Genomic DNA, 24,503 nt, shown 5'->3' with positions numbered 1-24,503 from the left:
TCAGTATACTTTGCCGGCATCTTGTTGTCTGAAGGATGGTGTAGTCCACAGGATAAAAAGCTTTATCATGACAATCCATAAATGACGTGGCCCTGGATTTACATGGACTTTATAGTGTTTTTCCTCAAAGGTCTCAATTTTTCATTTTCATATATAAGGTAGTTACTTCTCTTTTTCGTTTAATAGTTTTAAAAATGATAGCCATTTATTATATCCTACCTTTTTCTATATTAGAAAAACACCCCTTTTTCCTTCTCCCATTTGTAGGATTGCTCAACCTTTCAGTTAAACAAAACCAAAATTGTTCACTTGCTCAGTGTTCCACCCCCTTGAATAAGCCGCATAGCTCCATGTGGGTGTGCCGGCCTCAGACTGCTGCGACAGTTACATGATCCTCCTTATCTCTTGGCTCCGTAGTTGTCTCTTCATCTACTGTCTTAGCTCCTCCTTTTTCCTCTTCCACCCAGTTTTTATACTGCTCTAGTCACCTCCCTTCTCAAAGGCTCAAGAGCAGTTCTCATACGGTTTTGTTTTTCCCTTTTCTCTCAATATTTTGAGGAAGTTACTTACACACTGTCCAAAGATACATGTTTCATTGCGAAATTCCTACACTAGGATTAAACCTCTTAGTTCAAACATTTTGCAGGAGGTCTTTATTTTCTTTTTTGTCAGAGCTTAGGTATTATATGTGTGAATTCATGAATATAAAGTACAGATAGTGCTTGCTTTATGTAAAATATGTGCTCTAAAAAATTGGCTGTATCCTAATATAATATATTAAATGCAGGGGAGATTACTATTTAAAAGAACCTGGCAAAGGAATCTTTAGAATAAAGAAGTCACATAATATAAGTAATCCTACTTTAATTTTTCTGTTTTAGATTTTTTTCACTCAGGCTGTCGTATAGTGTGCGTTGTAAATGATCTTCATAATACTCTCCATAAAAATGGGAGATTTGTTACTTATGTGTACTTTGATGTGGAAACATATCTTAAATTTTAACTTTACGGCATTTTCACATCAATAGTAACTTGATCAAAATGGGTGGTCTGTTCTCAGCAATTTAACATGGCATTCTTTTCACCTTTCTACAGATTAGCCAAATTTTCCAACCACGTATGTATCAGCATCTTTCTGGGCCAGTGAACTTGAGCATTTAGGTGCCTTACAAACACAATGCTTGTGATCAGTTGTGTTTTTCTTTTTTTTCCTAGCCCCTCCCATTGAATCAACCATGCTTTATGCTTGATACCATTAAGGCTTTGAGCTCATAGGGTGTGGTATATCTGTGCCAGGTTGACCAAGTCTTTGTTTACTGACCTTTGTGTTAACCTAGGGCATTCTTAAGCCTCCTTTCATGATGATACGGTGGCAGATTGCAGTTGGACTGGCTTCAAGATAATTGGTCTTACTTATTTCTAAGTCATTGGTTAGTGCAGTGTTAAGAACAAGCATTGTTCCAAGAAAGGATATAAATGGCTTTTGAGTTTCTTTTCTTAGCATGCAAATCAAAAGATTAGAGTGAAAGCAAAAGCACATGGTACAAAACTGTATGGTTTGCTAGTAGATTGTAGGGTTCCTCTAGCTTAAATTATACCAACCACTGTTAAGCTGTTAACTAGTGACAATTTTGATTTCCTTTTTGTATTAATGGATCTGTAATACTTTTATTCAAAGTAAAACCATGTGATAAAGGACAGGTTTATTAAGTATGCTGCTTTGCATACCTGTCTGCCCCCCACCCCTCATACCTACTCATCCTTTTAAGACCAGACTCCAGTGTAACTTCTCAGGAATCTTTCATATTGGCTCCTTTCTGAGTTTGTAATACATCTATAATAATACAGTGTACTATATAAATTTTTAAGAAACTGTCTCTCCCTTCTTCCTCCCCAAACCCACTAAGTTGCTAGTATTTTAGAATCAGGGATCATGTCTCATTCATGTCTTGCATTCTCCAACTGTACCACCTCCTCAGTTGTAGCACATGATAGGTGTTGAATGAGTTGTTGTTCAAAGAATAAATGAATTTAAGCAGAAAAGTAGAGAAATTAGTTGATGAATTGACTAACCAACTTAGAATTTAAAGATAATTTTTTAAAATCTAAAATCAGAATAGATTAAAATCAGTATAGTATAGATTTGGCACAGAACAAGTTGATATCCTCCAACTTTAGTAATATTTGGGGGCAGGAAGTATGATGCAGTAAACTGAAGTGTCTCCAGATGCAAAGAAGAGATGTGTTTATAGGCTACTTTTGGTTTTGTGTTTGTTTTTATTTTAATTAAACCTCCTATCATGCTGTCAGTTTGCCTGAGGAAATAGAAAGTTGGCAAGTCCACCAACCACCCATGGATACTTTCACTGAGGCATTGAGGAATGGGAGTGAAGATGGGGAGAAAATTCCTAAACCTGTCTCTTGCCCTGTCTTGGAAAGAGCTTATGATGGAATTTGGTGACTCAAAGCTGTTTTAGTTTTAGAGGATGGGATGTGGTTCTTGTCATGGATGGGCAGCACATGCTCTAGAGCAGCAGTCCCCAACCTTTGTGGCACCAGGGGCTGGTTTCCTGGAAGACAATTTTTCCACAGACCGTGGGGTTGGGGGAGGGGGATGATTCAGGCAGTAATGCCAGAGATGGGGAGCAGCAGATGAAGCTTTGCTCACTCGCCCACCGCTCACCCCCTGCTGTGAGGCCTGGTTCCTAACAGGCCACGGATGCTAGACCCCTGCTCCAGAGCTTGATCTTGGAGAAGTGAGATTGTTAGTCCTGTAAATCCTGTGATTTGTCAGCTTGGCCTCCTACCTATCTTATTAGCAGTCTTTGAAGCTAAGTACTTGAATCTGGAAGGAAGAGGATACTTAAATGCCCCAAGATTAAAAAAAAATTTGGTATGTCTTTTTTTTTTACTGGGTAAGTCGTTTGAAATATGACGCGTATTTTTCCAACTAAAGAGTTTTTTCCTCATATTTAGAAAAAGCAACAATTAAAAAATGGCTGCATAGTCCCATACCCTTAGATGGTGCAGATCAAAACAGAAGTAATACTTTTAACAAGAAATTGCATGTGTCATGAATGTTTCGTATGTTGCATGGCCATATTACATTTCATTTTTACTTGTTTTCTGTTCTGTTTTTGGACTCTTTCTCAAAGCAAAAATTATTTGTGAATGCAGGTTTTTTAATAGCACGTAAATATTTATTCTTCACTTTTTTCTGTGGCTGTTTTTTTTTTTTTTCTTTTCGTGTAGTCTTTGCCATCTTTTAAGAGGTGGTTAATGAAATGCATTGTTTTTGGAAGTATTATGCCATAGTTGAGTCAAAGTCACATTTTTTTCCACTTGGAGTTTGGCAACCTTCAGATACAATATAAGCTCACTAGTTCGGTTAATTTTTGTTTTAAATTGGGATCATGCCTAATCTTTAGACCCAATGTTTTACTGAATTTCAGCCTCAGCTCCATTAGACTTAACTCGCCAATCATTGTATGTTATGTTGAATACATTTCTTTTTAATCCAGAAAAAAAGACCTGTTTTGAACATTAACCAAGTCTCAGTTATCCCCAACCTTTTCTATAATATGACTTTTTTATAATTGCTTCCCCTTTAAATCCTGTATTACCTCTTTTGACAGATAACCATCTATCAAATATTAAATAGGCAAAGGACATTATTCATTTACCATCCATAATATTTTTTGAACTTGCCCTGTGCTAGGTCCTGAGGGACCCTGCCTTGCAGGTTCTCACAGCACATGTGAGAACTATATCCATGAACAGCCAATTGTGAGCCAGTGTAATGAGTGCTATGTTGGAGGTAAGCCAGAGGGCTGTGGGACTTGAGGCTTTAAACTTCAAGGTAGAGGCTTCTAGGAAGCTTCCTTCATAAATCCATCTTTGCAAGGGAGGCAAAACCAGGGTATTCCTAAAGGAGAAACTACAGAATGTAGCCAGAGATGCCTGCAGACAAGAGTTCATTTCATCAACTTGGTGAGGCTCTCATTATCTTCTGAAGCATGAACACCATGGTCAGCATTTTTATCCATGTTGTATTATCACTTCGGAGAACAATTAGTTTGGGGGAAAAAAAACCATGCCGAGAGTAAGAGCTACTCTTTCGCACTCCTACGTGTTCTAGGGCCATCTCTGGCTTATGTTTCATGACTCCGGGCGGCGACCTGTTCTGTGAAGATAACTCCTACGTAGAAGTCACACGCCTCTTATCACCTCAGCTTTGGTTTGTTTTTTGTCTAGGCCTTTTTTTCTGCCATTGATTTTTGCTCCCTCTGTTGAATCTCTTGTACTATTTGGTTGCCCCTCAACTGTTTGGGTCTTCTTTAATGCAGAGCCTCCCCACGCGGTGTGTGAAGTAGGCCTAATATGAAAATGACTTGCAATGAAACATCACTACTCTGCTTTTTATCTCCATTGCCACTAGCTGTGTGACCTTATTTGCTTAACCTCCTTGAGTCTCAGTATTCTCATCTATAAAAGGAACGTAATAGTACTGCCTGATAGGGTTGTCGTGGGTGGTGCATGGGATAAGTATATAAAACACACAGCACACTGAATTATTCCAGGGGCACTTCAGCTGCTTAGTGGCAGTCACTTCTCTGAGAACACAAAAGTTTACACACAATTGGCTTTTAATCTTTTCTAAATTTCATGCCTTTTAATATGCCCTGTGATCATCTCCCTGCCCCCCATTTTTCTGGCACTTTGCTTTCCTTTTTTGGTGAGTGTTCAGACTTAGTTGTTTTGCTACTTTGACCATAACCAGGCATATCCATTCAGCAAATACTTGTGGATGGTTTCAGTGTGCTAAGCTCTGTGCTAGGCTTTGGGATGCAGAGGCGCTCCCATTCAAGTAGGGGAAACACATGGAAGCAGCCAGCTGGGATGAGGAGTTCTGTAATGCTGTTATTTAAAGCGTTATGGAAACACAGATGAAGGAGCTTTAAATTTGTTCTGAGTAGATCAGGAAAGTACGTTAGATTTTAACTGGACCTTCTCTTTTGGTGGATAAAAGGAAGATCAGTCCAGACAAAGGGAGCCGTTTATACAAAGACAGATAAGGATATAAGGTACATATGGTCACTATGAAGTCAAAAGTCTGTGCTTCTCTCCCCCCACCACTCCAGTTCTGTCATAAAGACAAACAGAAAAGGAGTAGCCTTTGTTTTTTTTTTTTAGATGTGAAAAACGGCTTGCCTCAGTGCTGTTATTTTCTTTGCATATATATGCAAAATGAGAGCAAATGTCGGGGTAGCACAAGGACTTAGAAGCAATATGTGAAAGTGCATATTCTTGAACTGTGCTTCGTACTGTCAGTTTTCCCTCCACTTCCTGTGTTTCCTTCCTTTGATCACTTACAATATGCCGGGCACTTTACAAATGTTCTCTCTTTTAATCCATAAAACTTTATGAATTAAGATTTTCCTTGTTTTGCAGATGAGAAAACTGAGACTCAAAGGAGTTTAAAAAAAACAAAACCGAAAAACTTGTTTAAGATGTATAGCCTGTAAGTGGTTGAGCGCTTCCTCTGAACCAGCATTATCTCCAAAGTTTGTTCTCCTCACCCTAAAATGAAGTGTAGAGCTGCTGCCTAAAAGCCTTAGCCTAGGCCCACCCAGTAAATTACTGAGTAGTTGGATGACTGGTACAGGCAGCCAAAGCTTTCTAAGTTTTGTTTCCTTCACCTAAGAAATTGAGTAATTGGAGCAGATGAGTCTACACTTCCTTTTAAGTTTATGATTTCTTCTTTGGCTCCTTCCATCTATTTGGTTCATATCTGATCACTTTGTTCAGCCAAGTGTAAGTTATGTGATGTAGTGGAGAATGTTCTGATGCACAGGTTGCGAAGGCATGACTACTTGGAGTTGTTTAAAATCACTTTTAAAATCAAAATAGTGATTGCCTCTGGGAATGTGGGAGAAGGGGATTGCCTGGGAAGAGGCATGAGAGAACTTTTCTGGGATGAAGGTAATGTTCTATATTTTGACAGGAGTTGGGGTTATACAAGTGTACACTTACATTTCTGTATTTCATTGTATGTACGTTTTACATAAAAGAAAAAAGCGATAAGCAAATACTGAACTCTAGGTAATGATATGTATGCTGAAGTATTTGGGGGAAGTATACTAATGCTTGTAATTTACTTTAAATGCACGAAAGGTGAGATAGATTAATGGATGGAAAGAGGAATGGGTAGTTGAAGAGATATGTGATAAAATAAGTATAGTACAGTGTTAATGATAGAATCTAGCTAGTGCCTACATGGTGCTTACTGTAAAATTCTTTCCAATTTGCTGTATATGTAAAATTTTTAAGACTGAAATAGTAAATCCATATATATTAGTATTAAATATTATCATAATAAATTGTTGAGGGAAAAAAATCACTTTAAATATGAGCTGGCAATTTCGTATCTCCAGCCTCCTCTCCTGAATGGTCTTTGTTAATGCTACCCAAGGCTCTAGTTAGACTATCATGAGTTTAAGTGACCTGATTTCAACAGCTCAGAGAGACCTTTTCTTTCCTCAGCCAGCCTTGTAGGTGGGGAAGTTCCTTCCCTTAGACATTTCAAACTAGTCTGTGTCCCACAGAGCTGAAGTTTGCCAAGCAAAGCTCGTCTCTGTGGCTGTTTGAGTCACTAATAGTTATACCATATTTCTATAAGTTAGTGTCACCATCAGCCAAAGGTTAAACTTTTCTTCTCCTCCCCTTTCCTACCCCAGATATATCCTCGATCAGATGGTGTTTGTTAAGGAAAAAAACCCTTTTTTTGGTTTTGTGCTTTGTTTTCAGTCTACTACTTGTTTGAGATGCCTTCTATTTCTTTAACAAATCACACTTCGTGCTTTCACAGCACTTTAGTTGGAGACAGCTTCTCATTGTGCTGGTTTGAGTTCTGGCACTTGAGAGCATCTTCATTCTGAAGATTACAGAATGTCTCTCTCATACTTGGAGCAGAGAGCTTTTCTTCTTTTCACTGGTTAAGCCCTATCCCCTAGTGGTGCCCAAATTGAGTGTGCCATCCAAGTTGTGCTTGAAAATATACTGGCGTTAGGAGTACATGAACTCTTGTGCAGCAAAAGGGGAGAGGGGAGGTGCTTAGAGCAATGAATTCAATCATGGGATACCTAGTTTCATATTTTAAAAAAAAACAGTAAAATAGCTTAAATATGTTTTGAATTATTTTGTTCTAAAAATGTCATCTTTTTCTTTTCTCTAACTTTCATGACAATAATTAACCACAAGTCATTTTACATACTGAAAACACAAGTTATTTGACTCACTGTATATTTGAAAATACAATGTAACAAAATGACATTTTACAAGACTTAAGTGAAACAGACATTTTGAGATAAAATTGGAGTTGGAGTGCAGGGAGAGAAGGGGATAGAATACTTCTTGAGTTGCACATGAGTCTCTGGCACTCAGTAGAGAGTATTTTTATTTAAAACCCACAAAACTGAATGGGAGAGGAAAGGAGAAATTTGATTACTTGACTGTTACACTAGAAGATTGGATCTGTAAATTTACCTGAATCCCTGAAACGGGCAGGTATTTGTAAGTGCCAAATAATGTCTGAACTAACCAAGAAAAACTTGCTTTTCTGCATGACTGGTGAAAGCATTGGTTCCTAACAACTTTCACGTTTATAAGGATTTTGTTTTGAGGACTAACTACACATTGGGCAAGCAGCTGTGTAGTCCAGAAAGTATTGGCTGGATTTAGTGTACTACGGGCATGTGGATTCCGAGCAATGTCACACCTTGTCTATGCCAATAAATCAGAGTGTCTATTCTTGTTACTAAATCTGATGTCATTGGCAGATTTTCCTCCTTATTGGTAGGGTGATATTCAGACAGGATAATTTTTTTGTGTGTATTTTCCTCTCTCTGTGATTGAGGTGTTTTTATGGTTTCTTTTTCTTTTCTTTCTTAGCTATGAAATAATACTGGCAAGTCCCAAGAAAACTAGATCTGGATTTCATTTTGTCTCTTCAACTCTGTGTGATCTTGCGCACATTCCTGACATGTTACAAACAGCTTGTGTCTCTGAATATGCAGTATCAATTTTCAGTGGTGAGAGCCCCAAAAGGAAACAGACTGATTCTTCCATGCACAAACAGCTGGGCAGTTGTGGATGGAATTAATTGCTGATATGTATTGGCTGTGTTTTTCTTCTCTTGTCATTTCCTTTGCAGCTGTGAAAGTGAAGTTTGACTTGAAAACAGACATTTCCAGCAGTGCAAATCCAGAAAGTATCAAGATGGGACTCTTCAAATGTAATATCCAACTGCTATCTTTGAGTTGTTCAGTTTGGGGGTTAGGTGGGCAAGAACAAGGGATAGCAGCAGGCAATTCATAATTATGTATATGGATGAAAAACATAATTATATCAGGCACTTGGACTATGAAAGGAGGATTTTGGAATGGGTTAACTTATCATGGCAAGAGTGACCTCATAATCCAACAACAGACGAAATCAGTCAGCACCTACCCGCAGGATCCTGAAAGAGGGTGTTCTAGGCCATCTCTCAAAATATTGAAATATTCAATACTCCAGACTGATTTATTGTTCCAGTGTGAGGGAGTAGCAGTTGGAGAGGGTAATGTGACAACATGTATCATTAAAAATATTTTCCTAGTCTTCTCCCAAAGCTATTTCCATTATTTGTTTTAAATTCTATGTAAATGATTATATAGCTTATTTTTTACATGCTTGGGTATTCTACTGAGAAACCTATTTTTTTATTTCATGGGTTATAGGAGTTCCATTAAAAGTAACTGTTGGTGCGTCTCTGAATGTGCATACAGAAAGTAGTATTGATTAAAATCATTCTGAACAATAATCGGATGTTTAATAATAGTTTCAATAACTGAAATTTTAAACGCTATTAAAGAGTTTTAGACAGTACGTATACATCCTCCTGAATATCTTATTTGGAAATAAATCAGAAAAAAATTAAAAATCAAAACTTATGGAATTATTTGCAGAAGTGGGTGATTGCAAATTTTTTAAAGCATAGTATTCATATTAATGATTTTCATCAAAATAGTTTCCCCTTTTATGTGTTTATTTCAATATTAAAGCATCAGTCAAATTCCTTATTTTTGAAGGCAGTTCTTGCTAATTAGTTGATAAGAAAATGCTTTTATTGTTTCTGTATTGCCAGGAGAACTAGAGCATTGGTAGAGAAGGATAAGTAATGCTTGATAATGTTCAGGTCCCCTGTCTTGGCCACCTAGGCCAAAGTCAAGTTCTAGAGCAGTGTTGCTGACACCTTGAGATATGCAGAAGCTGCTGTTGCTAAACTTAGCAGTCGGCATGGTTGGACTTCCTTTACAGTAGTCCACTTCCACCTAACATTCTGTTGGCTGAGCTGCGTGATCTACCTTGCATTTTATCTTTACTTTCCTCACGAAAAAGAAATGTCTATATTTCATTCCATGGCAGGAAAGCTGAACTTTCCCCCCATTTCTATGAAGAGGGTTTATTTAACCCAATTAATTTTGACTCTGAGGCACTGAAAAACGTTGTGGCAACATTAACGTGCCGTTTGCTCTCACTGAAGTCGGCCTGGGTGTGTTGTTTCCCCCAGAGTGGGCTCCACCCCTGCTCTAACCGCACTGTGTGGATATCTCACTGTTTAAAACAAAGTTCATTTTTAGGGCAGCATTGCATCAGAATTGCTACACAAAAACCAGCTTAAGATATGTGCGGCAGCTTCCATTCTTTTTAATAAGTAAGTACAAAATTGTCTATTGTAATACCGATAGCTCACAGCTTAGGGGGAAGCATAGATAAGATAGATGGTTAATTTTGTGCCAGCTGCTAGCAATGTGCAATATTCGTCTTGGGGAGGAGCTTGTGGCTTTATCACTCAATTAAATTTTTTCCTGTTAGTTTGCTTTTTACCCCTCTTGAACTGTTTACTGAATTGTTCTTAATTATTTGGGGGATGATATTGACTAAGGAAAATACTGGTAGTCTCTCAAATGTGCTAATTATTTAAGATAAAAATGCTTAAAAATATTGCACTGAATTTATTGGACTCATTAATAGCATAATCTGGCAATACTGTATTTCGAGACATCGTGGCATGAACTCTGTGTGTAAGAGTGGGTTCATCGAATTAAAAAAAGGCAGCATCTAAAGAGCCTTTATTTCTGTCATAATGATGCTTTGTCCTTCTGCTGTTGGGTATTTGTCAGAGGAGTTGGGGAAGGCTGCAGCCCAGAGTTCTGCTCTGTGCCTTGTCTGTGCCTCTGTGTTCTTTCTAGAGTTTGTGACGTGAACGGTAAGTTGAACTATAGGAGATTGATTGTTATTCAGTGAGGTCCACATTCAGCAATATTTCTTTGCCAGTGGGGTCTAACCTTCTCACATGTTGGAGTTCTTTTTGTAGTTGGGTTTTAAATGCCTGTGAAGTGTTTAATTATGCACTGATCAAAGTGGGCACGTTGAGAGAGAGGTTGTGCTTTGTGATGTCTGTACTGTTGTCTTCCTCTCTTGCGTGTTCATTGTGTCCCCTTGTGGGGCAAACACACCCATTCAGTACAAGCAAGTTGAATCATTTGCCTTAGTTGAAATCTAAAGCTGCGGGTTGAAAACGGCAGATTTCTGTAAAGCTTGCAGGGGTGGCATTGTGTCATCCTTTCTGGACTTAAACATCCTATCATTTCCTTGCTTCAGCTTCCTCTTGGCTGAACTACTACTCTTTGGTAGTAGTAATGTGTTTAGCTATTTTCTAACATCACAAGGATATAAGAATAAAGTAAAAGCCTGATATAATAGAAAAAAGCACTAGCCTGGGAATTAAGAGGCTTTTACTTTGGACACTAGTTTCTTCACCTGTAAAATTAGGAATTTGGGTTAGCTCTCTAAGACCTTTTCCAGCTTAGAATACCCTAATTTTCTCGGTAAAAGACTCATGCCTATTCCAGAGATGCTAAAGGAAATGTATTAGATTTGAGAAAAAATGTTTAGATGTTAACCCAGAATCATTCTTACAAATGACATGAAAACTAAAGCTTTGCTTCAAATAAATTGTGTATATCAGAAATTTTGGAAATTTACTGTTTAATATCTGAGCAGTAGAATTAGTATATAAGTGATGTCCTCAACAAGAAAATAAATTTTCAAGCAGGAACTAGGTGAACCTCTTGCCACACGTGTTGTGTAGACATTTATTAAACATTGCCTATTATACTCAGTGTACAATTATTAGTTGTATAACCTTGGGTAAGTGGCTTTCAATCTTTTTTTTTTTTAATATATTTTGCGTCACGACCCAATACATGTACCACGTACACACCACTTAATCTCTAAAATAAATTTCTCTTAACAGTGCAAAAAACATACTGCTATATTTTCTGTTCTGGTTTATTTTTTTTAAATGTGTTTCAATCCACTGAGCTAGATGACCTCTACTGTCCCTTTGAAGTCTAGGAGAATATAGTTACTCCTAGACTTTTATAGTTGCTCCAGAGCAAAGCTTGCCAACTAGTTTGCTGTTAAATACTGACATTAGAAGATTTTCTAGATAGATTTTTATTTGGAAATTTTGTAGAAAGTCAATAGCCAATATCTAATAATACTCTATCTTATTTTTTTCTTGTAATAATTATGTAATACAGAGAGTGGGTTTTTTTGTTTTACTTAGCCCTATTATATGGCTGCCCCCAAACCCCCTCCTCTTTACTCCAGTATGCTATACAAATTTTATTTATGCACACTGTATTAGTGAAAACTAAAGTGACATGAAAAGGGTTAGGAAGTCTTTTCTAGAGAAATAAACTGTGTGTCACATAGATTAGATACAGAGTATCAAATTACCCTTGATAGACCCCATCTTTGTCTTCCTCAGGGTTTTCCCAGGGCTCTAGAGAAGTTCCCTTCTCTGCTTTAATGTACTTCTAAAAAGTATTAATTTTATAACTTAAAGAATGCACATGGTAAAAAGATGAAACAATATAAAGGGCATATGACAAAACGTCTCTTTCTTACCCTGATCTTTGAATGCTGTGCCCCAGTGGGGAGTTTCTTCTCTATTTTTCCGGAAAATTTCTGTGAATATGAGTGGACATCTTTTTTAAAAATCCAAATAAAATTATACTACACACACCATTATGTATCTGCCTCATTCTTTTTAATGGTTGTATGGTACTTCAGTGTATGGATGGGTATACTATAATTTATTTAATCATTCATCTTTTGATAGGTATCTGGATTATTTCCAAGTTGTTCCCTTTCTCCCCATCAGATATACTTAGGCTATCAGCCTTCCCTCCTACCTCCATTTTGGGACAGAACCCAGAACCTAGGTGCTACTGGAAAGGGGTGATAGTGCTGTGTGGAAATGGAAAAACCCCTCACCAACTTCTCTTCCTCTGGCTAGAACACCAAAAGTAGGCCCCACTGTCCCAGCCATTCATGAGTGGGTAAGACTGCCCTGGGAGTCATTTTTCAGCAGATTAGTGAAATAACATTGGGTTCAAAGTCTGGTAACTGGAGTGTGAGATTGTGAGCCTGTCACTTAACCCCCTTGATCCTCAGTTTTACCATCTATTGAGTATAAAATGAAAGATTGGAATAGATGAGTTTTAATGTCCCTTCCAGCTGTAATAGTTACATAGTATTATTTTTAATATTGACTTAAGCTATATAACCCAAATTGTATGAAGTTTCTGTTATTTAAATTAAAAACATCTTTTGTGTATATTGTGTGGTCTGTAATTTGTTTGACCTGCCATATGGCCTAAGCTATTTGAAAGTTTAAGAATGTGGAAAAAAAAAAAGAGAGAGAGAGAGAAGTTAAATATTATACTATATTTTACATAAACTCTCCTTTTCTAAAAAATCACTTTCAAAACTATAAAATCCATTCCAGAAGTAAAAGCAAATCTTTTTATCAAGCTTGAATACTTGAGGAGAAGATTCTGAGGTGATGTTTGTTTTTAAAATGGATCTTTGTAATTTTCAATGAATCCAGCCATTCAGAGTTAATCCTGAGGGCTTTGAAACTTGGCTTCAGTCCCCTTGTTTAAATTGTTTTCACATTCTAGCCCTCTAATCCATCTCTCTGTTTCACTGAATGCTAAAATTGATGTTGCTTGACATAGCTAAAGTTTTCTGACTTGGTGCTGAGGAAGCAGCCTTAGAGGTGAACTGTGCACTACCATCCTGCCAGCAAAGTTATCAAGTTACACAGCAAAGTTATAAAGTAACCGGAGCAGGAATTTTTGCTGCATCACATGTAGGTTGTTTAACATTACCTGTTTCACAATTTTATTCTTATAATTCCATCAAACGACAACTATCCTGAAAGCAACATGGAATAAGAATTCATCGTTTGATTTATATAATTACAACAGGAAGATAAAAAGACATTTTCTTGGCCTGGAGGTAGGGGAGTCTGTGTGTTTTCATGCTGGTGACCCTAGCTTCTTAGCAGAAGGCTTGACATACCTTGAATAAGTATACTTCCCTAAAACCCAAGAGATTATTTGTTATCCAAATAATGCTAGAATTCTGTGTTAATTTTCATATCAATTGTTTGACACAGTTCAGTTTAGCAAAATGTGTTGAGGACCTTCTAAGAGGCAAGCACTGCATTAAAGGGTGGGAGTACCTAGATGACAGAGACAGTCTCACTGGAATGTACCAAAATGACAACTGTTCTTAGTTCTTCTATTGTTGGAGTTTTCCAGTATCCACTGGTAAGTGGAACTGGGCAGAGAAAGTTCTCCAAGTTTGAGTCTGTGAAAATAGATGGAAAAGAAGTACATTTTCAGTATTTAAAAAGGGGTACTAATGCCTTGTTAGGACAGTGTCAGTTACTCTGCTGTGTGTGGATCTGCTAGTGACATCAGTTTCTCACTAATCAAATTCTAAATGAAATAAACACATTTGCGATGTGTGGATTAATTGAGCCCCAATTTTTGCGTACCATTGCAATTATTGTACCTCGTATATTATAATGGCTTAAACAATTGCTTGTATGAAACTAACCTTGAAAATGGTCACACTGTGTCTTTATGACACATCCCAATATCTTCTTTGTCATGTTACCTTATCCATTGTGGCATTTACGACTAAGGAAATTCTCTAGAGTCAGAAATATGCAGGATACTGCTGCCTACAGGATGTTGAACAAACTTTGTCTAAAATATTTGAAACCATTTTAGAAAAACAGTCCTATGATAGCAAAATCAGTCAAATAGACTGTAGTTTGAGCTGAAGCAGAAAGCCTTTTTAAACAAGAGGGAAGAAAAAGTCTAATCGTTACTCTGGTCTGTTATGTATGCAATCTCAGAAGGGACTGCTTTTTCTCCTTTAGAGCCCAACTTTTGGCTAGGGTCCTGTGACACACAGTGGGAATTCACTTCCTATCAGGAAACGCTGTTTTTCAATGTATTATCTTGTTGAGACAACCACAGTGGACAATAGGCTATTAATGTATTAGAACAACAAGTGTCATAACTAAGCCAATATTTGCTTTGTTTTGAGTGTTGCCCTAAAAAAAAAAAGAAAAAAAAAACACAAAACTTTGGCTGAACTTCAGAATACATTTGATCATCAGTAACTGCTCGGTACAAAAGCCATGACAGTCAAAGAGAACAAAGGAAAAAGTGCTTTAATAGTGGTGATGAACTTTTGCAGGTTTACTCTATTCACTTCCTATCCACAGAGAGACAAGAATAATTTAAATGATTTCAAATACAACTTTTGGGTATGAAAAAGTGTGCACTTAAAAGCCTGTTTTGAATTTTGGAAGCCACACCAAGAAACTGGTATAAAGAAAAAAAGCCTCCAACTCAAGTTCTCTTACAAAATACCAAACCTTCTTGTGAGATATATCACATTCAGTTTTGGATATTTATATTTAAAATGATTTGATAAAACTGCTTACTTGAGGACTGACAGCTTTTTAAAAGCTGTTACTTTCATAATGATTAAGAAGAAAACTCTATTCAGGGGGTGGTTAGTTAATATCAAGTCACTATTATTGATATAATTATGTGATAAGATACAATAAAATTTCAGATTTGGAAGGTAAGCCCAGAGGTCATCTATTTCAAACCACCTCATTTTATGCATCATGAAACTCAGACCTTACCTCTTCATTGAGATCTTCCCTTACTATCTTAATCCATAATTCTGTTTATCAGCAATCCTCAACAACTCTTGGATATCTTATATTTATCTTTCATTTAGCATTTATCATAAACTGTTTTTTTTTTAATAAATTTGTTTATTTATTTATTTATGGCTGTGTTGGGTCTTGGTTGCTGTGCACGGGCTTTCCCTAGTTGCGGCGAGCGGGGGCTACTCTTTGTTGTCGGGCATGGGTTTCTCATTGCAGTGGCCTCTCTTGTTGAGGAGCATGGGCTCTAGGTGCACAGGCTTTAGTAGTTGTGGCGTGTGGGCTCAGTAGTTGTGGCTTGCGGGCTCTAGAGGGCAGGCTCAGTAGTTGTAGTGCACGGGCTTAGTTGCTCTGCGGAATGTGGGATCTTCCCAGACCAGGGCTTGAACCTGTGGCCCCTGCATTTGCAGGCAGATTCTTAACCACTGTGCCACCAGGGAAGTCCCAAAAACTGTTTTTTATTATCAGTTTTCTTCCCATGAGGTCAATAGAGAATTTTAGTAGAGAATTTTAGTTCTTAATAGTTAAAACTGGGAAGTCTTTAAGGGCAGAACCTAGATCTGTGCTTTATATCTCTTTATACTCTACCTAACAGCTGTATTAGTGTTTACTGATTGACTGGATAAGTAGTTTTTTGTTTATTTTAAGATGACATTTTGTAGCACCATTTGTATCTGGTCTCAGAACACAGCAGTAGGTATAGATTTTTTTTAATTACTCTTTTTATACCTTCATACTTTTTTGTGATTACTTTTTCATTACCTCAACCATCTTGGGTAGCTGGCCATTCTGATCAAACCATGATTAGCCCACTTTTCAAGAGTTGCTGTAGATTCTCTGCCCTAGTTTACTCTAAGACTAGAGAATGGGATATTATGAGTCAATAGCCCTACTCACCTCACTCAGTTTAATAAACCCTTATTGAGTATAACTGTTAGTAGACAGTGAAGAAAGGAAAAAGATGTTGGCCCAGATACTGGGGCAGAAAGACATACTCAGATAATTCAAAAGCAACACAGACTATGACAAAGTGCTTTGGGAACACTAAGGGGGGGTGGGGGGCTAATTCTGATAGAGGAGATTGGGAAGCCATCGTGGAAGGAGTTGGTTTTTGAACACACCACAAAGTGTGGAAGACTTGAATGGATGGAGGTGAGCAGGGAAAACAGTCCAAGTATGTGAGAAATAAGGTGAGCAAAGCATTAGTTAGAGAAATGGCTTTTGTTTGGGAGGGTCATCATTTTCCTCTCAGTCTGTGGGGTATACTTAAAAGCCTTTTCCATGCTATTTTCAGAGCCTGAATTTTACAAACCCCAGACTGATTAAGATGGGACTCCAGGATGCTTAAAAAACAAACAAAAAACCTTGGGAATGACTAAGAAAATTGTGTGTTTGGAAAATTATGGTAGGTGGCTTTGTGCTTCTCAGTTGTAACCATGAACCTGAAGGATTGTAGTATCCATAGTACCTTTTAGATGTGTAAAATAATACTTCACCACTCTATAGAACCCTTCCTTGACAATAGAGATAAAAAGTAGACACAAAATATTTACCAAACTCTGGAGAGCTACTTAAGTTACTAAGCTCCATGAAGATTGCTTTTTGTTTTGACAATAAACTACTTGATGTGGGCTTTAAGTCCAGCTAAATAGGCACTGTAGAACTAAGCTGTGAGTCTAGTCTTTGTGAGCCTCAGAGAAACAAGAATCCTACTCCAGGCCTGAATTTAAAATATAGCAAGCAATTTAAGTGGACCATTCAGGCATGTGTGAGTGAGCACAAAAAGCTGAGTCATAAAATTTACTCTCTCTAGTGAATTACCATGAAAGCTTAACAGAGAAGTGTTCTCATTATTTTAAAATGGTATAAATGACTCTAAATTCTTATGAAAGCACACATCAAGAAAATTTGTTTTGTGTGTTTTTAACTCTGAATGCATATCTACAAACCCCTTAAAATCAAGAAACCGGTACTTGAGGCATTAGGTGATTTTCCTTTTTCATGAAAGTTAACATTTTATTTAATGTACAGTAGCTTTTGAAATTAGTTTATTGCCAAAACCTTTAGTTAAAGGAATTTTTTTAATGTAGTTCATATTTAAATCTTTTCTTACATGGATAGATCATATGATCTACATTCTATGTATCATATGCTGCTCTAGATAATATGAAAAATCTTGAGTAAGATAAATTGAAGGACTTGGACAAGTCGGATTCTCTCTTGGGACCTGTTTCTTCATATGGAGGAATGAGGGGTAGTACTAGATGTAATAATACCCTATATCCTGTTAAGCTCTAACACCTTTAAATTCTAAAGATGCTATTCCTCTTTTGGCTGTAATTAGATAATATTAAGGAAGGCAGTATTTATTTCTTGGAAGAGTTGTTATATGGACTTATAAATGTTTTGTTTCTCTGTTATTCTTACAAAGGTATTTTTCAGCCTGCTGTTTTTGATAAACTTTCCTCCATAAATTAAACAATGAGTTCTTTTAATGCTTTCTCTTTTCCCGTGAATTGGACAGTTAGCCTTTTTAGGTCTTCTTTCAGATTTTTTTTTACTTTTTATTAAGACCAGTTTCCAGCTGTGGATTAGAGGCTTGGGTGGTTGTCTCTTTATTATCTTCAGTCTCCTCACTATTCATGTCAGAAAAGAATCTCGATCTCTATTCTCTTATATGAATTGTCATAAAATATCAAAATGTCTGCACACATTTTCAGGTTTGTTATTTATATTGACTAGGCCTACTTTGCAAGGCTAAATCTTATTTTATACCAGGTCAGAGCCTAAACCTCTTTAAATGAATCGACAAACCTGTGTGGCAGTAAATGTCCAACACAGTTCTAGATGAAATAATGGGGCATATATAATCTAGGTAGTAGGAGCCAGAGGACTCCCCTCACCTCTTTCTAAAGCTCACAATTATAGTTGTAATTTAGATTACACTTTGTAGAAGATGAAATTTGATGAATGACCAGGGGATTTTACTTATTTATTATTGATTTAATCATCAAATTCCTGAGTGTCGCACCCTGTACCTCATGCTTTTACATTCAGGTAAACTTCATCGTAAGAAAATACAGCCTATGAAAACATATATCTTTTCAAAGAGTTCACATTAGAGTTGGGGACTTAGATTTGGGGCTGGGTAGGGGAGGAGTTGGAAACATTTACTGGAGGATCTTAACAGGTATAAATTTGAAATGACTTAAAATTTGAAAACATCATTGGAGTTTAGGGATGGGGATAGGGTAGCAGAAGGTAGAGATGCAATATAGTGTAGTGGTAAAGAACACAGGTTCTGGAGCCCATCTACTTGAATTTATATCATAGCTGCACACATATTGGTATGTGACCTTGTACACGTAACTTCTGTAATGCTGTTTCTTTGTCTGTAAAATGAGTATGGTAATAGCACCTACCTGTCTAAGGTTATTATGAGGATTAAATGAGTTAAAACATGCTGCCTTCTTAAAACAATGTTAGGTAATAGTAGATGCTCAGGAAATGTTGACTACTGGCCATTAATCCTCTCTCCCCATAAAAACATACTTTCATCAAAAATTGTGTTTTTAAAAATTCTGATGTAATTTGTTTAATAGAAAAACACAAAAGCTAAATTACTAAGAAGGATGATGTCAGTAACAGAGTCGGAGTGGCTGAATGCCTGACAAAGATTTGGAATCCAGGCAGACCCTTGAGGACAGGGCAGATTCCTAGCAACAGGCAGTAGGAAAAAGCCCAGGTGTATGGACTGTCAGGGAGGTTGGACAGTAGGTTTCAAACCCTGGCCTGTAGGCAGTGCATAGGAACAGGGTGTTTTGGCAAAGGGTGGCAATAGGTAGAAGCCTAGATGGGGAATTAATACCAGGGAAGTTTGCATGGCATCAGAAATCCCCTACTGTAAGCCAGGGTGTGAGCCATCAGGTTACCTTAGGGAATGGTAGAAATGGATAGAAGGGTCTAAGACTGAGACCTGGGAAAGAGGGTTCAGGCATAGATCTTCAGTTTTGAAAGTATTTGGAGTTACCTGATAGAAAAACAAGAAAAGGATTTAGGCTGCTTTAGAGTGAGTGGAGTGGCTAAGAGATTAACAGAGTTTGATTATTAACAATCAGATAAAAGTATTGCTGAAGTGAAAGTCAGACATCAGAATGGGAGCAACAGCAGCAAGACTAACTTGATGCTGAGCTGCTAAACTAGTTTCTTAAGGTTTCACATAATCCTGGGGGCCCAGAGCCTGGCATGATGCTGAATCTGCAGGTTAGGGTTTAGTGTTCCCTAATGTGGGGAGAAGGGCAGAAATGCAGCTTGTATGTACACATGGCAAGAAACCTGATAAACGGAGTGAATGGCTTTTTAAATCCACTCTTGCTTAATGAAAAGACATTCCATCAGACTGGAATATTTTAAAATTTGATAACTGCTTTAAGTGTTTCAGCTATGATAGAACCAGTAGAGCCCACTGCATCTTTAATTTGTGGTTGATGTTCATTGTGAATCTTCATGGGGTTTTACAAAGAAATTTTTGTTCAGAATCTGATATGACAAGAACATTCATATCATCTTCATATTTTCTTGGAAACATTGTTTCTTGATCTAACATGGTAATAGTTTGCAAAAGTCATACCATTGTGCAAGACATCTGTGTTGCGTTGCCCTTACGTATATCAAATGGTATATCAAGTGTCATTCGGGAGTCTTCCCCAGTGGCACAGTGGTTAAGAATCTGCCTGCCAATGCAGGGGACACAGCTTCAAGCCCTGGTCCGGTAGGATCCCACATGCTGCAGAGCAACTAAGCCCGTGCACCACAACTACTGAGCCTGTGCTCTAGAGCCCGCAAGCCACAACTACTGAAGTCCGCCGGCTTAGAGCCTGTGCTCGGGAACAAGATAAGCCACTGCAATGAGAAGCCCGTGCACCGCAACAAAGAGTAGCCCCAACTCACTGCAACTAGAGAAAGCCCGCGCACAGCAAAGAAGACACAATGCAGCCAAAAATAAATTTATTTTTTTTAATGTCATTCGGGTTGCTATTTTGATTTCTGTTATTCCCAAAGAGCTGACTTTGATTTTGCAAAGGTGTGCTATCTATCTACACTGTTGTGATGGTGAAATGCCTCCTAAAATAGGTATTATTAAGATGGAAATTCCATTGGAACAGTATGTATATTAGTTTTCTAGGGCTACCATAACAAAGTACCACAAAATGAGTGACTGAAGACAACAGAAATTTATTCTCGTACAGTTCTTGAGTCCAGAAGTCCAAAATTAGGGTGTCAGCAGGGTTGGTTTCTTTTGGCTGCCCTGAGGAAAATCTGTTTTGTGTCTCTCTCCCAGCTTCTGGTAGTTGGTAGCAATCCTTGGTGTTCCTAGGCTTGTGGCTGCATCAGGTCAGTCTGTGCCTCTGTCCATCATCACATGGCTTTTTCCCTTGTATGTCTCTGTATCCACATCTCTCTTACTTTTCTCTTATAAAGACACTGGTCATCAGATTTAGGGCCTACCATAATCCAATATGACCTCATCTTAATTTAATTACAAATTAAGACACTATTTTCTTTCTTTTTTTTTTTAATGTATTTATTTATTTTTGGCTGCATTGGGTCTTCGTTGCTGCGCACAGGCTTTACTCTAGTCGTGGCGAGCTGGGGCTACTCTTCGTTGCAGTGTGTGGGCTTCTCATTGCGGTGGCTTCTCTTGTTGCAGAGCACAGACCCCAGGCACGTGGGCTTGAGTAGTTGTGGAGCGTGGGCTCAGTAGTTGTGGCTCGTGGGCTCTAGAGTGCAGCCTCAGTAGTTGTGGCGCATGGGTTTAGTTGCTCCGCGGCATGTGGGATCTTCCCGGACCAGGGCTCGAGCCCATGTCCCCTGCATTGGCAGGCAGATTCTTAACCGCTGTGCCGCCAGGGAAGTCCCAAGAGCCTATTTTCAAATAAGGTCATATTCTGAGGTAATGATATGAATTTTAGGGGACACTATTCAACCCCAGTACAGGATGTGATATCAAACTTTAGATTTAAAGGATAATTCATTTGAAAAAGCTAGTTTCCCAAAAATAGTTTTTTTATTATAAAAACAGATTTTCAAGGTTGATAAACATCTCTTTGTATGGATTTCCACTTAAAACTGTTATCAGAGTTCTAAATGGTGGGTTATGACCAGTGTTTTTGGAAATAATTTTCAAGTACTATTACCTATGCTTAATAAATTGCATTTTCATGACTCAGTATTAGACTTTCCATAGAAAGAAAACAGATGAGGTTGTGATGATCTTGAAATCCTCCTTACCAGCCAAATCTAGAGGTAGGAACTCCTTCAAATGACTTCTTTGCAGTAACGAGTTACCTACAGCTTTTGGATTGGCTTTTGCAGCTGTATTTTATAAGTTATAATCATGAAAGCCAGAAGTCTTTAGTTGGGATACCTGATAGTAGATCAAAATGAACTCTTGGAATGTACTCATACCTTGTGTTCTTTAAGATTTTTTTGTATATTTTCCTCCAATTTTTAACATAAGGAGCTTTGCCTCATACTTTTTGTGCCAGCCTCCCTACTGTCCCTCACTGGTCACAACAATCATGTTAGGAATGGACCATTAGAAGTACCATCCACTATAACAAATCAGTTTTCTAGACCAGCCTTTTGGGTGAATGTTTTGATTTGAAAACTCATTTTTAATAATGAGCTTTTGTAGGATCATTTGCATTTCTTCAGAATGAGGAACTAGAATTTCTTGAGTTCAGAAATTTTGAAAAATAGGTATATGTAAGATTGGAATTTGAGGGAGTTAAGTTTTCTATATTACTTGTATTCTGATACTCACTTTGGAAAAAGTTCCCTGAGGTTTCAGAGTAGATATGCAGTAATAGGTAAGAGTGATTTTTCCTCAGACATTGCTCTCAAGAAAATGTCAAAAGCAATGGCTTTAAATTTTTCAAGCTCAGTGCTGCACATGTAATTTTTTTTTTAAAAAAAGCTTTTTTCCAGGACTACTAAATAGTAAAGAGCCAACGATTTAAGGTATCTCCAGAAATTGAGAGCAATGAATCTTTCTTTAAAAATCGTAATCTCCACTAATTCCACTTGTTTAAACTTCTCATTTATCATGAGCTGTCAAGTTCTGGATAGTTTCCTGGATTTCAATTTAAAAATTTTCACTGATACCAGGGGACATAATAACAGAAACTAAATGTCTTGGAGGCACATCTGAGTAATCAATCCACTGGTCTCTGTCAACTTTCTCTTAGGGAAAAAAAACAAAAACAAAAAACCCCACCTTTTGGTTTTTTCCCAACCATTTCCAATACACTCCATGTTGAAGACAAATGATGACTGAGGGAATATATACAGAACGTTCATCATGTTTTGTAGAAAGGAGGGTAAAGGCACTGAGGCCATGTGTTTTTGGATTCTGCAGGATACTTGAGAGATTGCCTTTCTCTCTGGTTGATTGTTTTACTCATTATTTTATAAGATATATATATATATATATATATATATATATATATAAAATCAGTCTTATATTTGCTTTTCCGAATGATTCACGTTGGGAACAATTTGAGCTAAGTCTAAAAAGTGATTGAGTTTAGGCTTCAAGAAAATACACTTCTTCTGAACTTCTTGTACATGTTTTCAAGTTTATAACTCTGTCCCTCGCATGGCCATTACAACTGGTAAATTTGACCTATTTATAATGAAAGTTTTTTTCAAGTTACTGGTGAACATTATTTCCATTCCTACCAATGTCTAAGCAAGTGACTGACTCTCTTCTCCCCAGCCCCTACTCTTCACGTACAGAAGTCCAGCTCTCTGTTCCTTGCAACAGGTAGTGTTGATCAATAAAATATTCTTCATCAACTACTGATACCTTAGTGAGAAAGAAGTTAGATTCATTTTCTGCCTTATCCAGCAGTGAATGCCTTTGGTCTTTGGATCACCCTGCTCAGTGTGACCTAGCAAGCACCTACTTAAACAACGTGTATTATGGTTATACTGAACTACTACTATGTTCCAATTATACTAGCACAGGATGTATTTTTCATGTTTGCTAAAGTAGTTTATGTTAATTAGCAGCATTGCTTTTATTATTAAAACAGTTTGAGACCAAAATACTCTCATAGCTGTGCCCTCCAGTTGATACTTTTCTTCTATCTGTTTTTTTAGTAAATGCTGAGCCAGCTATCAACTTCCATTAAAAGTACAAGACCCTTAGAAACATAAAGGGTTGCTGTTACTGTTACTAGTTTGTTTTATTATTGTTGCCATTTTTTCCTTGACTTTGTCAGATTTTTTTTTATTGAAGTATAGTTGATTTACAATATTATATTAATTTCAGGTGTAGAACATAGTGATTCCCTATTTTTACAGATTATACTCCATTAAAAGTTATTAGAAGATAATGGCTATAATTTCCTGTGCTGTACAATACATCCTTGTTTATTTTATACATAGCAGTTTATATCTCGTAATCCCATTCCCCTAATTTTCTCCTCTCCTCTTCCCTCTCCCCTTTGGTAAGCACTAGTTTTGTTTTCTATATCTGAGTCTGTTTCTGTTTTGCATATACATTTGTATTTTTTTAGATTCCACATACAAGTGATATCACACAGTATTTGTCTTTCTCTGTCTGACTTATTTCACTAAGCATAATATTCTCTAGGTCCATCCACATTGCTGCGAATGGCAGAATTTCATTTTTTCTTATGGCTGAGTAATATTTCATGGTATATATATATACACCACATCTTCTTTATTTATTTGTCTGTTGCTGGGCACTTGGGTTGCTTCCATATCATGGCTATTATAAATAGTGCTGCTATGAACATTGGGGTGCATGTGTCTTTTCAAGTTAGTGTTTTCATTTTTCTGGATATATACCCAGGAGTGGAATTGCTGGATCACATGGTATTCTACTTTTTTTTTTTTTTTTTTTTTTTTTTTTTGGTTGCGTTGGGTCTTCATTGCTGCACGCAGGCTTTCTCTAGTTGTGGCAAGCGGGGGCTACTCTTCGTTGCAGTGTGTGGGCTTCTCAATGCGGTGGATTCTCTTGTTGCGGAGTACGGCGCAGGGGCTTCAGTAGTTGTGGCACATGGGCTCAGTAGTTGTGGCTCACCGGCTTTAGAGCGCAGGCTCAGTAGTTGTGGTGCCCAGGCCTAGTTGCTCCGTGGCATGAGGGATCCTCCCGGACCAGGGCTCAAACCCATGTCCCCTGCATTGGCAGGCAGACTCTCAACCACTGCACCAGCAGGGAAGCCCTGTTATTCTACTTTTAGTTTTTTGAGTTAAGTTGCATTTTTGACTCAGGCCCAGATTAATGGTATCTTTTGCTAATCAACTGTAGATT

General features: G+C 37.5%; 1 protein-coding gene across 9 annotated transcripts in view; it reads left to right on the top strand.

Annotated features, from left to right (window-relative positions):
- Nucleotides 1–24,503, top strand: part of ADD3 (adducin 3) — a 124,240-nt gene that overhangs the window by 60,098 nt on the left and 39,639 nt on the right. The window contains exon 1 of one of the 9 annotated variants that reach the window (XM_019939966.3): nt 9,231–9,754. The exons of 7 other annotated variants lie outside the window; for them this stretch is intronic. The gene's annotated coding sequence lies outside the window, so the exon portion shown is untranslated. Of the gene's footprint in view, nt 1–9,230; nt 9,755–16,542; nt 16,563–24,503 lie in introns of those variants that run through there. One more of the 9 variants, XM_019939969.3, reaches the window with a different exon arrangement.

The sequence above is a fragment of the Tursiops truncatus genome, chromosome 16, assembly GCF_011762595.2.
Source record: "Tursiops truncatus isolate mTurTru1 chromosome 16, mTurTru1.mat.Y, whole genome shotgun sequence".
Taxonomy (NCBI): domain Eukaryota; kingdom Metazoa; phylum Chordata; class Mammalia; order Artiodactyla; family Delphinidae; genus Tursiops; species Tursiops truncatus.
This window is presented reverse-complemented; position numbering and strand designations above follow the sequence as displayed.